Genomic DNA, 15,752 nt, shown 5'->3' with positions numbered 1-15,752 from the left:
ATCAAACTGCGAACTCCAATCCTACAACATAGGGAGAAGAGCACTAAAGGCTGCAACATCCATGGGGGTACTGCTGAGGCTCATTCCACTACCCGGGAGAATGCCTGGCCAGCAGCAAGAAGTGTGTGTCATGCAGAAAAATGAATGCCTTTCTGAAGATTTGCAGATCAGCCCACACACTGAAGGCAGTCCTGAGAAAAGCAGTGAATGCCATGACCAGTCCCCTGATTGAGCCTCCGGAGGACAATGTGCATGATGATGAAGACTGGACCATACATATGTAATGTGAAATCGATTTGTAGCGTGCAACGTATCACCTGTGAGGGTATCCAGGTGCTGGAGCAGGAGTGAAGGTCAGGTGTATCTGCTCATTGAACAGCCAAGTCTTCAGTTTCTTGCGGAAGTTGAGTAGAGCTAGGGAGGCCCTGATGTGTTACAGGCGGCCATTCCAGGTCGTGGTGGCAATGTAGTAGGAGCGCCCTCCTGACTCACTTCTGCAGATGCTGGGGACTCGTGCGAAGCAGTGGTGGCTCGCAGTGGAAGTGCTGCGGGACAGTGGGGTGGGGAGGGGCAGGGTGGGGGGTAGTGGAGTTGGACATACGACGTCGACGAGTAAAGTAAATAAATAAATAAATAAAAGTCGGCGATGCAGTGAGCACAAGGTAAATAGTTGTATTTATTTATTTACTTACTTAACTCGTGGACCTCGTATGTCCGACTCCACTACCACCCCAGTGTGCCCCTCCCTGCCCCACCACCCCGCAGCACTCCCATTGCGAGCCACCACTGGTGCGAGGGTGAGTGAGGCTGAGCGTAGGTGTCTGGTTGCATGGTAGAGTTGAACACGGTCGTTACGGTATGCAGGTTCAGTATTGTGGAGGGCTTTTAGGCATGGACAAGCAGCTTGAATGGGCATAGTTTCTAGATGGGTAACCCGTGTAGTTCTATGATGCAGGTAGTTATGTGAGCTTTTTGTGGGACATCTAGGATGAGTCGGGCAGACGTGTTTTGTGTGGTCTGGAGTCTTTTAATTAGCTAGATGGAGATGTCGGCATAGAGTGCATTACCATAGTCCAGTCTGCCGGTGATGAGGGCCTGGATGACAATGCGTCTCGTGTATGTGGAGAGCCCTTTGAAAAACCTGCGGAGCATTCTGAGGAAGAAGGAAGAGGTCATGGAGTTCACCTGTTTAAACATTGTGAGTTTGTTATCCAGGCTGATTCTAAGGTTTCACTGGGCACCATGAGGGGTCCCATGAAGAGCTCTTGTCTCTGAAGGTCAGGATCTCTGTTTTGTCCATGTTGAGTTGTAGGCAGTTCTTCCTTATCCAGTTGGTCATATTGGCCATGCAGGCTGGGAAGCAAGTCCTTGGGGTGCTGTTCTCGTCAGTGAGGGAAAGGATGAACTGTATGTCATCAGGGGAGGAAACAATGTTGATGTTGCGGTCACATGATGTGGACGAGGGGTGTCATGTACATGTTAAAGAAGTCAGACTGAGGGAGGATCCTCAGGGAACTCCGCAGATGAGCTTCTTGGGTTCAGAGGTGTACGGGGAGAGTCTGACTCTTTGGGTTCTAGCAGAGAGGAAGTTGCTAATCCATCTCTGGGCGGTTCCTTGAACTCACTAGTTGTGTAGTCTTGAGATGAAGGTGCCATGAGATATGGTGTTGAAAGCCACAGAGAGGTCGAGCAGGATGAGAGCAACAGTTTCCCCTATGTCCATGATGGTCCGTATATTGTCTGTTGCTGTCATGCTGTGGTTGCTGCGGAAGCCTGACTAAGTGATGTGCAGGAGGTGGTGGTGTTTTAGGTGAGTGGAGAGCTACCTGTTGATCTCTTTCTCCATGACCAGGGTCACTCGCATTATGCTATTGTGTGGCGATTTTTGTATAATTATAGATTTGCCCAATTTGCCACATAATCAATCATCTGCCGCATAATCTGCAGATGTTAACAAAAACAAATGTTTTTCCTATCTCAAATGTTCAAAAGTTATTAAACAAGCTGTGACGTGCTGCATTGCAGGGGAAAGCCCTTTGTAAAGGTTGACTGGTCACCTTTCTGTTTTTGCTATATCTGGGTATAAAACTGGTACTAATAAGGTGCAACCAATGCACAGATAGTGTTAACAAGTAAAAAATGCAGAAAATAATGAAGTAATACTATCACAAAATGTGCCGCATCACTGCTACATAATTTGCCCTCTCCTGCCCCAGAATTCCAGTGGCCCTGTCCATCACTTTGGATGGTAATGGTAGCAACAAGACGGGTCTATGGTTACTGAAGGTTTCTTAGTCCGTTAGTTGATGGTCGTTCTTGGCGGGGCTAGGAAGTTGTCTGACGAGGTCTTCTGAGGAGGGTTGGTGTTCAAAATTACTGTAAATATTGAGTAATTTATTGTGAAAAAAGTCAAAGAGGTTGTCGCAGAGTGCCTGCGATGGGGTGATGGCGTGGGTGGCTGCTGTGGGGTTGAAAAATTCTTTAATGATGTTGAAGAGTTTTTGGCCGAAGTTGGAGCAGGATTCCAGTCTCAGTGCGAGGGCCGCTTTCCTGGCTTCTTTGATCTGGGCATGATTGTGTTGTAATCTCTCTCCTTTTCCCCGGTACTCTCCCCAGTGTTGTTTTCTTCCTCGCTTTCCCTCTTGGTACCTTCCCCCCCTCCCCGCCTCCTCCTGCCTCTTGGAACGTTCCCCTAGAGTTCACTTTGGAATGTTGAACATGTTGTCAGTTGCAGAGAGTGGATGACAGAATAAAGGTGCTTAATCTTACCTTGCCTCGGTCTTCATCTTTATTACAACAGATATCTTCTAAACGCAGATTTGTAGGTGTCTCTTGTGGTGTGGTCTTGGCTAGTTCTCCATCTCCTCTCTAGCTGCTTACAGTAACGTTTGGTTATTCTCAGGTCTTCCAAGTACCAGCAGGCTTGAGGGTTTGTTCTTGCTTGTTTGACTTTCTTCAGGGGAGCCAGTGTGTTGGTGCAGCCTGAGATCTAGCTGTTGAATGTGGTTATGTCATTCTGTAGGTTGGTGGTGAGGACAGGCTGGCTGGATCTAAGGGTGTGAGTCCAGTAGATGTCTGCTATCTTGTTCCAGCTGCGTATGATGTTGCAGGCTGGTTTCGACTCTCTGGATTGGGGTGTATTGATGTGGGAGTATACAATTGAGTGGTACATCCATGTGAGGGGCATGACGCCGCTGAAGGTAAAAGATCAACTGCTCATACATCTGGTTTAAGCAGGTTCGCTCTGAGACAAACCCTCCTCCAAAGTGTCAGATTCTGATGAGACAAGCACCTGATAGCCATCATCAAGACAGGAGCTTCCGTTCATTTAATGACTAAAAAGACCAATGAGGCACTCAGCTTCCAGCTGAGCATCAAACCTGCGAGAGTTAGAGACTTTCTCAACCACTGCCATTGGTAGGCATGTTCATTAGTGTATGTCACTCAAAGAGGGGTGGGGATGCTGCTGGTTTCTCAAACTCTAAAACAACTTTGGCTTGTGGAGTTCTTTTTCTGAGTGCACATCACCGAACTTGACAGCCTTCTTGAGAAATTTCAGGAACTCTTTCAAGGGATTATTTACAAGGACCATACGCCACTTTTGTGTCACTTTTAGCATGGGAAAAGTGACGCAAAAGTGGTGCAAGGGTCTTGTAAATCTGCCCCACAGTGTCTAAAAGGGAGAATGGTAAAGTTGCAAATAGACCACTCAGAACAACCAACTACCCTAAGGCTGGTGTTTCAACTCCGGTTGAACGTGTAGACCCAACTGCAGAAACTAGAGGAAGTTGACATTATTAAAAAGGTGGAGGGACCTACCCCCTCAATGTCCCTAATTGTTGTGACCCATAAGCCCAAGGAGCCCGGTGAAGTGAGGTTGTGTATAGACATGAATCGCCCAAACATTGCAATCAAATCAGAAAGGCACCTCACTCCTGCAGTCGATGATATAGTAAGTGACTGAGTGCCCCATGCTGGTCTTCACAAATGGACCTTTGCTAGAATATGCTCACAAGTCCCACCATATCACAGCATTTACAATGCGCCGCCGAGGGTTCCGCCTTTACAAGATGTGGGGAGGTGCCTCGGGCAACCTCGTAGTGAAAGAAGTGATGGGTGAGTTGGTGATGTTAGGCAAAGTTAATAAAAACACTTGGGACCTGATGTTCGGGGCAAAGCATGTTATACCAACACCACAAGTCTGTGTCTTTGTATCGGTGTGGTACACACCATGTAAATGTAAATGTAAATGTATTTCGATTTATATAGCGCACGAATCACCCAGGGGTCTCAAGGCGCTTGCTTAGGAAACGCGTCCTGGTATTCCCCTGTGAGATACCCCGGCAGGGTATCCACAAGGTGAAAGCCAGGCATCCCGCCACGAGGGGCCGTAGTGGAGATTAAGCAAGCTATTGCCCAGAGTCGCAGAGTGTGACCCCGTGAGTCGAGTAGGCACCGGAGCGAGAATTGTCGAGTCTGTGGAATTTTGAGCCCGAGACCCGCCGGGGCGGGGAATCGAACCCTGGTCCACGGCCGATCTCAGCTTCCGGGTCTGCCGCCTCTAACCACTGAGCCACGCTTCACCATCACATAGCGTTCTCTCCAGCGTGTGTCTCTGGCGCCGCTGGCACTAATGGTCAAAGAAGCTGTGCCAAGCCAGAGTGCGTTCACCCCCTCACTGTGGCACTTGAAAATGAATCTGCATCTTGCAGACCTGTATATGTATGTATGTGATCTTTACATAGCGCGAACCTAGCCCAAAGCAGTGAACCTCGATTGCACTGGGACTGAACCTGTCTCTCGCCATTGACACGCAGATCCACACAGGAGGAGCCTTAGACCCTTCCACCAATGGGATCCTTAACCTGTGTTCTTCTGAGTCCACCCATCGCTGCAGAGGATCCATTTCATTCTCCATAACTTAAACTTCCCTCTGTTTGTACAGATGTTTCGCTATTGTTGTTTCTGCTTTTTACCATTTTTTCTGTTTGCTCCAAATTTACTTCTATTCGCCTAATGCAGGTGAGTGTAACATTGAGAAAACACCTAAATCTCCATACACATATGACATTTCTCTGAATTAATTTCACAGATGTTGCAGGGACGAACGGGGTTTGTTTTTTAACCTATGTGCTGGCGCCATCTGTTTTTTTTTGTAAACACTGCACCTTTAGTTGATTTAAATTCCATCGTCTTTTGGGGTCATACAAAGGAGGTAGAAGTGGCAAATCGAATACAGCTTTAGCCGCAAACAGTGAAAACTAATAAATTAATCAATAGTGGCATTGTTAATGACCACATATTAAAGAATAAGACCACATGAAAAGTGCATGCCATTTGTTGCTGTCACGCCTGCTTATATTTCGATTGTTGACAAATTGTTTCTTTGTTTGTTCTGTGTATTCTACGTTGGGTCACGGACTTTGAAGAGGCCGATCTTTAACCTGTTCCCTAGAATACAAAGGTCTGTGGTTATGTCATGCCGTGTGCATTTGCACAGCACATTCCTACGTACATGTTTTTGGGACATTCGTTGACTAGGGTTAGAGTGCTTTATAGAAATTTTATGTGGTTGGTTGTATTTCTTATAAATCAGGTGAGTCCAGGGCTTTAAGTGGTCACGGACCTGCCAGTGCTTAACAAGCATTTGCAATGCAATAGGTCTCGCATTACTGAAAGTTTGAGCTATTGGTGTTGCATTATTATTGGCATTTTAAATGACAATGGACCCGATTCACAGAATGAATTTAAGACTAAATCCTAAACTTACTCCTATTTGGTATTCACAGAATGCACTTACTACGTTCGGGATTCACAGAGTGAACTTACTACTTTCGGGATTCACTGAATGAACTTACTACTTTCGGTATTCACAGAATAGATTTAAGACTACTAACTTTACGTCCGCACTCGGGCCAGAAATTCCGGCCCGGAGGCGGAGTTTCCGGCTTGGGGACGGAGCTTGCGGCCTGGAGGCGGAGCTTGCGGCATGGAGGCGGAGTTTCCGGCTCAGAGGTGGGGATTTAGCCATGGCTGAAATCTCCCCCTCTGGGCCGCAAGCTCCGCCTCTGGGCCGGCAGCTCCACCCCCAAGCTGGAAGCTCCGCCTCCGGGACGGATTATCCGGCACGAGTGCGGATGTAAAGTTAGTAGTCTTAAATCTATTCTGTGAATAATATTTGAACCAGTGATAAGTCTCGCTGCAGCATTGGTAGAGGCTCTTAGGGGGGGCAGTAGTAGCTGCAGGGAGACCCCAAAGCGAAACACTTCCGTAGTCCAAACGGTAGAATTAGAGCTTGCACCGCCAATTTGAAGTCATTTGCCGGTAGGAAGGGTTTCATTTTACTCATTGTGTTAATCTGGAAGTTTGCTCCCTTAGTGGCATTCCCAACGTGTTTCTGCATGTTGAGGTTGCAGTCCAGTGTTATACCCAGTGATTTCGCTGAGTCCACAATAGTTGGCTGAACGTTGAACGCCGTGAGGTGTTTGATCCACTCGTGCATTATGGGGACTTTGGCAGGAGGGGCAAATAGGAGGAATTCAGTTTTAGAGGCATTCAATTTGAGGTGATTCTCTGCCAGCCATGTTTGGGTGGTCTTTAGGGTCGCGTTGAGAAGGTTGATGTCTTCAAGGGTGTTGATCTTAAGGTAGAGTTGGGTATCATCTGCGTACATGTGGAATTGCACGTTGGACGTTTGAAGCAGATCTGTGAGTGGTTCCATGAATAAATTAAAAAGTGTTGGAGATAGCGAGGAACCTTGTGGCACGCCTAGCGAGAATGGCAAGGGTTTGGAGAAGGAGTTGTTGACCTTGACTATTTGGGACCGGTTTTGCAGAAAATAGGTAAACCAGTTGAGCACTGCTCCAGACAGGCCCATTCTAGAGCTCAAAAGATCTATCAACTTCTTGTGTTTGACAGTATCGAAGGCTGATGAGAGGTCTAGGAGGATAAGCAGGCATGAACCATTATGATCCAGTATCTGGAGAGCATCATCAATGATGTGAGTCATGGCTGTCTCCTTGTTGTGACCTGCTTGGAAACCGGACTAGTGTTTATTGAGAAGGTTAAAGCGGTCAATATGTTTAGTTAATTGGTGTTGAACACATTTTTTCAGAAGTTTGGCCACCGTGGGATTATTGGTGATAGGACGGTAGTTGTTTAGGTCTGATGGGTCAGCTGTGGGTTTCTTAAGGATGGGAGAGACCTGCCCAACCTTAAGGGAGTCAGGGATGCAACCTTGTAGGAGTGAACTGTTAATGATTTTGGTCCAGAGAGGGAGAAGCAGTGGGGTAAGTTCCTTAACCGCATTTGCGGGAAGAGGGTCCGTGAAGTGATTGGAAGGCTTCAGGGCCTTGAGAAACTCGCCTATAGCGTCTTCAGTGTAGATGTGAAAGGAAGACCAGGCTGCATTGTTTTTTAAAAGATACTTTGAGGGTGATTGAGGTGTTACATTTATGGGTAGAAGGGAGGTATTGGTGAGTGGACAGGAGTGAGAGAGAAGATCATTGAGGAGATCTTTCTTGATGTTCTCAGTCTTCAGATTGAAGAAGGCCGAGAAATCTTCACATGTGGGTTGTGGTTGCGATAGGTCTGGTGGACGCTGAGGCGCGTCTTTAGATTGTGTTTTGATTAATTTAAAGAGTGTTTTTGGTCGGTTTCTTGCTTGGTCAAGTTAGTGACTGAAGAAGTCTGCTTTAGTGCGCCTAATCTTACGGTAGTACGCATTTCTCTTTTGTTTTAGAATCATGAGGCGCTTGGCGGATGGGACCGATCTCCAGTTCCGTTCGGCAGTTCTAAGAGAGTGTCTATCATCATTAAGCGAGCCATTGAACCAAGGTTTAGAGTCTTTCGTGGAGTTGAGATAATGGTTGGTGAGATCATGTACGTTGGGGGCATCAGCGGGTGGCAAAAGTAGATTGTGACTGGAGATGGGTAAAATGTTTGGGTTGAGTTTTTTCCAGTCTCTTTTCCAAACTTTGGGTTTTGTGGGTTGAGCCGAGTTGAGTTTAATAGTTTCATCGATAAAGAAGGTGATGATGTGGTGGTCCAACCAATCGCAGGGGAGGATCGACTCAAGGTGAGTGGAATCACTCTTGGAGATTATTAGGTCCAGAGTTGCACCTTTATTGTGTGTTGGGCTGTTGCAAATTTGGTTGAGGTCCAGGGCGTTGAGGAAGTTTTTAAGACTGTTGACCACAATATCATTGAGGTCGTTCCAGTGGAGGTTGAAATCACCCAGGAAAATGTGGGTGTTCTGTCATCCCGTGTACGTAGTGACCATGTCCATGAGATGTTCTATGAAGATGGGGTTGTCCCCAGGAGGGTGATAAATGGTGTGTAACGTACACACAGGTTTGCCCTTACTGTTGATGTCCAGGCATATGTATTCGCAAGAGGGGAGTGCAGGGGATATGGCTCTATTTACGGTGATGTTGCTCCGGTGGATGCATGCAATTCCACCTCCTGTCTTGCCACTCCTGTCTAGTCTGATGATGTCATAGTTAGGTGGAACAAGGATGTCGATGAGAGGCGAGGAGGATTCAGTAAGCCAAGTTTCAGTGAGGATTAGCAGATCCAGATCAGTGGAGATAATCAGGTCTGCTATGTCGGTTGCGTGCTTGGAGGCCGATGTGCAGTTCAGAAGTGAGCATTTAAGTCGGGGAGTAGCGGGGGTGGTGCAGTCCTGCATGATTGGGACTTTACTAAGGTTGTTGTTGTTTATTCCTCTATTGTTATGGGTAGAGGGCCTGTTGGGGTCGGACAGGATAGAGGGGATGGAGATCTGACTAAGGGAGGGGGGACGTGCGATGGGAGGTTCGTAGGAGAGAAGAAGAGAGCGAAGGTCGTTCTCCGTCAAAGGATTGGTGGGGCGCCTTGGGCGGGAGGATAGATTACGGTAAGGTATTGTTTCCCAGCAGGGACCATACCATATGGGGGTGATAGGTCGGCGGACAGGGGGCTTGCTGTGTGACCATGTTCTGTAGAGACTAGGTAGCCCTGGCTGTCTCGAAAGCATTGCTTTAAAAAACACTGAGATCCTCTTTGATTGAGTGAAGAGTGGACATGATCTCATCTAATCTGGTGTCGGATGTGGTAGTTATCGGGGCGGGATGCGGTATCATAGGGGAATGCGTCTGAGGAGTGTGCTGGAGGGGTGTAAGGGCCGAAGCAGGGGTGTCAGGATTAGTCATCTTATTTGCATGTGAGTGTGGGCTAGGTCCTACTATGGGTGGTTGAGTAGAGGGATGCAGGTGGGTAGGGGTGTGTAGTGACGTAGGGGGCGGTGCATTTTCAGAGGGTGGAAAGTTATTTGAGAGGACGGGGGTGACCCGAGAAGTACAGGCGACTGCGTTAGGGGTGACTGGTTGGCCTGGGACGGGTCCTTGCTGGGTATGTTTTTGCGGGGAGGGGAAGAGGTAGAGGTAGAGGGAATGCTGAAAGGAAGGGGGGTTGTGTTATAGGGATAGGGGGCTACAGCACTTTCCGAAGTAGGTACTATTGCCGTATTGGGTGGGGGGGCTGTGATTGCTCCAGGAAGGGGTAAATTAGCTGTAGGGGGAGTGTGTGTAGAAACGTTTGTGTTGGCTGGGGGAGGATTGAGCGGTGAGGGATCTGTTTGTGGTGTGGTAATGTGAGGGGAGAAGGGGTAGGGGGAGTAGTAGTGTTACGCTATCTCTGTTCCACACGGCACCGTTAACAAAGAGACGGGTCCTTGTCTCGCGGCCTCAAGGCTGCATAACAGGGATTTCATAAGACCCGAGTTCTGCACATCTTTCCACCCGGCATGTGAACTTCAACAGCTGCGACTTGCAGCTCGGCCCGGGCTATTTTTAGGACGCTGTTTCTGACATTGTTTGAAGTTCGCACTTTCTTCATTATCTAAATGAACAAGGCTCCGGCCCCTCCTGGTGACTCCAAAGAATCCCGCGCACGGGGTGTGCTGCATGAGGGGCCGGCGCCTCGTTTCTGGCTGTCGTGGAACAAGCTTAGCCGCAGCGCCTGACATGGCCATGAGGTAGCCGCCCTGGAGCTGCTCTGTTCCCTCATTCCACAAACATGCGGAACGTGTGTCCTCTGCATTGTGCGGGTACGGTTCTCCCGACACTGTACCTGTGGGCACGAGGCATTCCAGGAATGTGGGCTCCATGTTGCACCACACTGCGCCGCAAACCCTGGCTCACCCAGTTCTAACGTGCCCCTGCTGTGTGTTGTTGTGAGGTGTGTGTACAAAACACTGATAACAAAAAAGGCTTCAGATACACAACAAAGACCATTTACTGTAAGCTACATTTTTGATTAATATTCAAAATCTTCAGTATCAACGTTCCCTAGGTGCCTTCATGTTCGGTCGTGTGACTTCTAAAAGGAAACTAAATGTACACTGGGACACGCACATCATGGATGAAACGCTCACACCCTTCACAGAGGCAAATGGAAACAAGCCCGCGAGTGGTGTGCGCGAGCAGCCCACCTCTCTTTCCTTCTTTCATTTAGTTGCTTCCCTGTGAAATGGATCCTAAAAAGAAGAAGCCCGCGAGTTGTGCGTGCGCGCCACAGCAAGACATGTGGTTTCAATTATCGCACCCGTGTCTGGGCAAGATAATTGAAACCACATGGCAGCGGTGTGGGTAACCGACACCAATAGGCCATGGGCGGAGAAATGCGCCCGCCTTTGGCCAATTGCGTGCTGTCTTTGATAAAAAGATGCACGCAAAGGCCAATAGCGTGGGCCAATAGGAAAAGCACGATTCATAGGTCCGTTTTGAAACCCCCTATAAGAGGTTTCTTGCAGCACGAGTAGTGCTGCGCACTGCAATGCTAGGCACGAGACCTAATAAAAAGCAGGTGCCAAGACGGGTCCCTATCAAGCTCCGGATATTCGCCTTTACCCTCGTTGGAAAAAATAAATCTACACTCCTTAGCAGTACCACCTAACACTGCCTTTAATGTAACTACAAACAGACTTGTTATACTTCTTTCAGTCTCATCATTTCAGAACAGAAGCATTTTCAATATTATATACAACGAAGCCATAGTTGTTATTTATTTATCTTATGCAACTAACAACCATTGACAAAGCCAATAGCCCTGGCTTGCTGTAGGTATTATGTTACTTGTTTATTATATATCTGGATGCAGTGACAGAAGCAGCAGAATACCAGTCGGGCAGCACACTATGCTAAGCATTGGTTTTCAGTTTATATGTTTTTAAGCCATTCCTTTAATTATATTGCCCACGCCCCTTTGAGAGACCCCCCCTAGTTTTTTCATCCCACTTAAAGCCCTGGGTGTGTCATAGTGGATTGTGGAAGGGGAGGCCAGCGTAAACTAGTATATTGCTTAGTGAAGGATATTATGTCTAGTAGCCTGTAAGGCTCTGTGATGAGTCTGTGTGGGAGAGTTGTGTTCTCCAGGGGGCTACTAGAAAGTGAGGACTAGGAATCTGTAGCCTCCAGATGTTAAGACGTTTCGCTGGCCTAAACTCCTCTACTTTGATGATCTGGGAGTGATAAGGCTTCTCACAAGGGACTGTCTAGCTCATCCAGCTGCAGAATTACCTAATCTAATAAATCACCCCAGTGTAACTGATTTCTAGCTCTGCCAGAATTGGTATGGCGAATTGGTAAATGGGGGTAATGTGTACGAATGCATGAAATAATGTGTATGGCACACTAAGACGAAGCTGGGATTCAAACATAGTCAATACTGTCAGCATCTTTTGTTTACTGTTTTTCCTACTTTTTTTATGTTGTATTTTATTGGTATTTATATAGTGCATTGCGGCAAATACTAAGGCAGAGCTCGGATGCTTGGCTGCCTTATCCAGTTTTGTCCCGAGTGGTTTTGGTGTAAATCAAGTTCAGTAGTTTTGGAGAAATTAAGGTTAGAAATGTATAGGCATGTTGACAATTGATCCAGTGAGTCTCCTGCGGGATGCAAATTAAAAAAATTGGAGTGATTTGATTGGTTGCAAGTGTGTTTTTCCCCATTGGCCAGCTCTTGTGGGACTTACAATCCTGCAGGAGCGAGCAATCTTATTGGCTGTCAGCAACATGAAAGAAAATGTTGCTTCTGCCATTAAAGGACATGGTTCTGTGCCCAACCCGTCCAAATATGTGCACACTCATGGGTTGGAATTAGGGTCTAGGCTCAAGCGAGGCCCTATGCCCAACCTCTTTCATCAGTGAGGGCATTTGCAAATGTGTACATATGTATGTATGTATGTGGTATTTCTATAGAGCAAAGTTACCTAAAAGCCAGGGAGTGCTATACATGGCCCAAGGCAAACTTAAAGTCAGCAAGTTATAGGATAGGAAGTTGAGTTGTGGATGGTTAACACAATGTGATGTAGTGTTCTTTATAGAGGTGTCTTTCAACTCTTTCCTAAATTGGGTGGCGTTTGGGTAATCCTGATGGATACCGGGATGTTATTCCAGATCCTGGGTGCATAGATGGAAAATGCTGGTTATCTTGCTTCTACTTTTTTACAGTTCCTAGTCTGCAGTTAGATGGTGTCCTGCATGTACCAAGACAACCAGAGATGGTGAGCTTGTCTGCAAGATAAGTGGGGGTGCTGATTGTGATGGCTTTGTAAATGATGCAGCCGGTTTTGAAGATGATGTCTTTGTTTGTTTTGGGCAAGGTGTTCCTTGAGGGAGAAGTTAGTGCTCAAGGTGAATTCAAGTGATTTGGCTTTGGTGAAGTTGAGATTCAAAGCCAACACGATATTTCACATGGATGCCAGGTTTGTACTGTATCTTATTTACTGTTCTTGGCAAATAATAGGAATTCTGTCTTGATGAGGTTGAGCTTCAGGTAAGTGCTGGACATCCAGGTCTGGGTGATGAGCAATCAGTGTTTGAGGCATTGGATGTGTGAAGGAGAGCGCTGGTACAGCCACCAGAGAGGAGTTTATAATGATTAAATAAACAAATAGTGCCATCATTATTGGCTAAAGAAGCAGAAAGTAGAAACTGTACAGTTAATCAAGTCTTTATTTTGTAGTGTTGCAGGTAAAGGTAAAGAAAGCTGCCAGGAGCTGATTGAGGCCTACAATGAATGTATGAAGACCCTCGGGATCAAAGTCTAGAGTCTGTCCACTTGGTGAGTATATCTAGCATATGGAGACATTTTGCATGCTGTCAGTATTAGTGAAACCTGGTGCACTTATCCTTGATCTTTGCACATGTGAAAACTGACCTTCTTTACATAGGTTGCATTTGTTAGGCCTCACAGCATTCTTAAGGAAGATTGCATGTAATGAGAAGCGGTGCATGAAACTATTGATTCTATTGCTCTTGGAACTTGGCATTTGTGTTTGTGTGAAACATGCAAACCTTTTCCCCTTAGAGCAAGTGAGAGAGCAAGAGAGACAGAATGTGTGGGAATGTAAGTGTGAGTGGGTATGAGTGTCTGTGTGTGTGAGAGAGAGTGTGTGTGTGTGTGTGTGTGTGTGGGAGAGAGGGTGTGTGTGTGTGTGTGTGTGTGTGTGTATGCACGCGCATGCACCTACCCCAGCCAATGGTAATTAAGACACAAGAAATAAGGAAGGTTGTGGCATGTCTTGCTTTGCATCTTCGAAATAAAACATTAACAAATATCCTACTGACTGTGTATGGTTAGATGATCCTCATAATAAATCAATAATATTAGTAGCTTTTTTAAGTGGATTTCCAAATGAAGGACTGTGAAAAGAGTAAATAAAATATTAACTACTAGTGGAGCATTGTAGTACGTCTTCTTCATCCAATTGTTAAAATGCCCATGGTGAGATTAACCATGTGGAACAATGGTCCATCACGCAATATGCTGACTGAATGACTGAAAGCGAAATGCCTAACGTTTGCAGCCATTTTTTTGTTTGTGTATATATGTATGAAGTGGAGAAAAAAATATATATACATATATATATATATATATATATATATATATATATATATATATGTGTGTATATATATATATATATTTATCCAACCATTCTCCCATCAGGAAAACACGTAAACGACACACCAGGAGTTGCTGTGCTCGAAATTTTAATTGGCAGCAAAAACAAACAACGCGTTTCACCTCACGGCTTGTTCACGTTTGCTGTGAACTCCAAACCATAGTCCTTTTACACTTTCAATTGATTGTCATAAAAATAGGACTTTTTGTGCACACCTATACGTGGGAATATAACGGACATATTGGAACAGGAAATAACATCTTTTTTTGCCAGTTACAATTGTAAATTAAGATTGTAAAGCTGCACGATGGCCACAATTCACATTCTTTTAACCAAGTTTTTTACATATTGCTCTATGACAATCCGCTGTGATCGGTTTAACCAAAGATATTTTTTGTGTTTTAACAAAGATATTTTCAACCAAAAGCATTCTTAAGGTCACATCTAACCATGTAGTTATAAGTGGGTTACCCAAAATTCATATGGCTAAATACGAATATATACGCCCTGCAGTTTTGCCCAAGTGGGCGTGAAAGAATATATGGGCAGCATGATAGACATTAACCCCATTTCATGGCATAAGGAAATATAATGAGATACAGTATGAGTTAATGGAAATTATTGAAATTGAATTTACATTGAGCCCAAGTGGGCATATTCCATATATGTATCAAGTTATAGTTGTATTTGATGACCACATATTTATCGTGTCTCATTAAGATTCCAGCTTGATGACCTATGACATGTTCTTGGCCGCTTACATCATATAGTTGGTTATTGTCATATTATATTTTAATTAAATCATTAAAGTAGAGTCTCTTCTGTGCCACACATAATTGTTTTGAACTGGCGGGGACTGGCCCTGAAGGGGAGGTGATCCCCAGAGCTATCTTTGGCTCCAGGAGGAGATTCTGCACGGCCCCTCTCATTTTATAGAATTTTCCCTGGGGAGGTAGTGATCCCCGGGGCTGCGATGGGCTGCGAGGCCTGCCATTAATTAAAGTTAATTCAGAAAAGGGGGTCACTGAATCGTTTTTGGCCACTATAGGTGTGGCAGGGTATACTCAGACATGAGTCCCTTGCTCACTGCTCCATCAGGATTCAAGCAAGCCGGGCCGACGAGGCTGAAATGCCAGAAACCGGTCCCTGGTAGCTTGTCTCCTTTCTGGTGAAGAATTGGCTTGGTAGTTTGGTCTGCCCTGTTCCCATGATGCACTGGGCCAGGGACAGACTAATTTGCATATAGCCAGGTTCTGAGCTGGGATGGGGCAGTGAGCTAAATAACGGTGATGGATCAAGCCCTGATCTTTGGACTGGGTAAGAGTGGTCTGCTTAATTCAGACACTCTGTTCATCACCACCCCCTTTTCAAAATCGTTTTTGGCCACTATAGGTGTGGCAGGGTATACTCAGACATGAGTCCCTTGCTCACTGCTCCATCAGGATTCAAGCAAGCCGGGCCAACGAGGCTGAAATGCCAGAAACCGGTCCCCGGTAGCTTGTCTCCTTTCTGGTGAAGAATTGACTTGGTAGTTTGGTCTGCCCTGTTCCCATGATGCACTGGGCCAGGGACAGACTAATTTGCATATAGCCAGGTTCTGAGCTGGGATGGGGCAGTTAGCTAAATAACGGTGATGGATCAAGCCCTGATCTTTGGACTGGGTAAGAGTGGTCTGCTTAATTCAGACACTCTGTTCATCACCACCCCCTTTTCTGAATCGTTTTTGGTCACTATAGGTGTGGCAGGGTATACTCAGACATGAGTCGCTTGCTCACTGCTCCATCAGGATTCAAGCAAGCCGGGCCGA

The 15,752-nt window shown here is 46.1% G+C and overlaps 1 long non-coding RNA gene across 1 annotated transcript in view; it reads left to right on the top strand.

Annotated features, from left to right (window-relative positions):
• LOC144767464 (uncharacterized) overlaps nucleotides 1-15,752 on the top strand; it is a 129,238-nt gene that overhangs the window by 77,236 nt on the left and 36,250 nt on the right. The window contains exon 2 of the long non-coding RNA XR_013598215.1: nucleotides 13,006-13,104. This is a non-coding gene — a long non-coding RNA (uncharacterized LOC144767464). The remainder of the gene's footprint in view (nucleotides 1-13,005; nucleotides 13,105-15,752) is intronic.

Source organism: Lissotriton helveticus, chromosome 7 (assembly GCF_964261635.1).
Source record: "Lissotriton helveticus chromosome 7, aLisHel1.1, whole genome shotgun sequence".
NCBI classification, from domain to species: domain Eukaryota; kingdom Metazoa; phylum Chordata; class Amphibia; order Caudata; family Salamandridae; genus Lissotriton; species Lissotriton helveticus.
The sequence above is the reverse complement of the archived record's forward strand: the minus strand, read 5'-3'. Positions and strand labels throughout refer to the sequence as shown.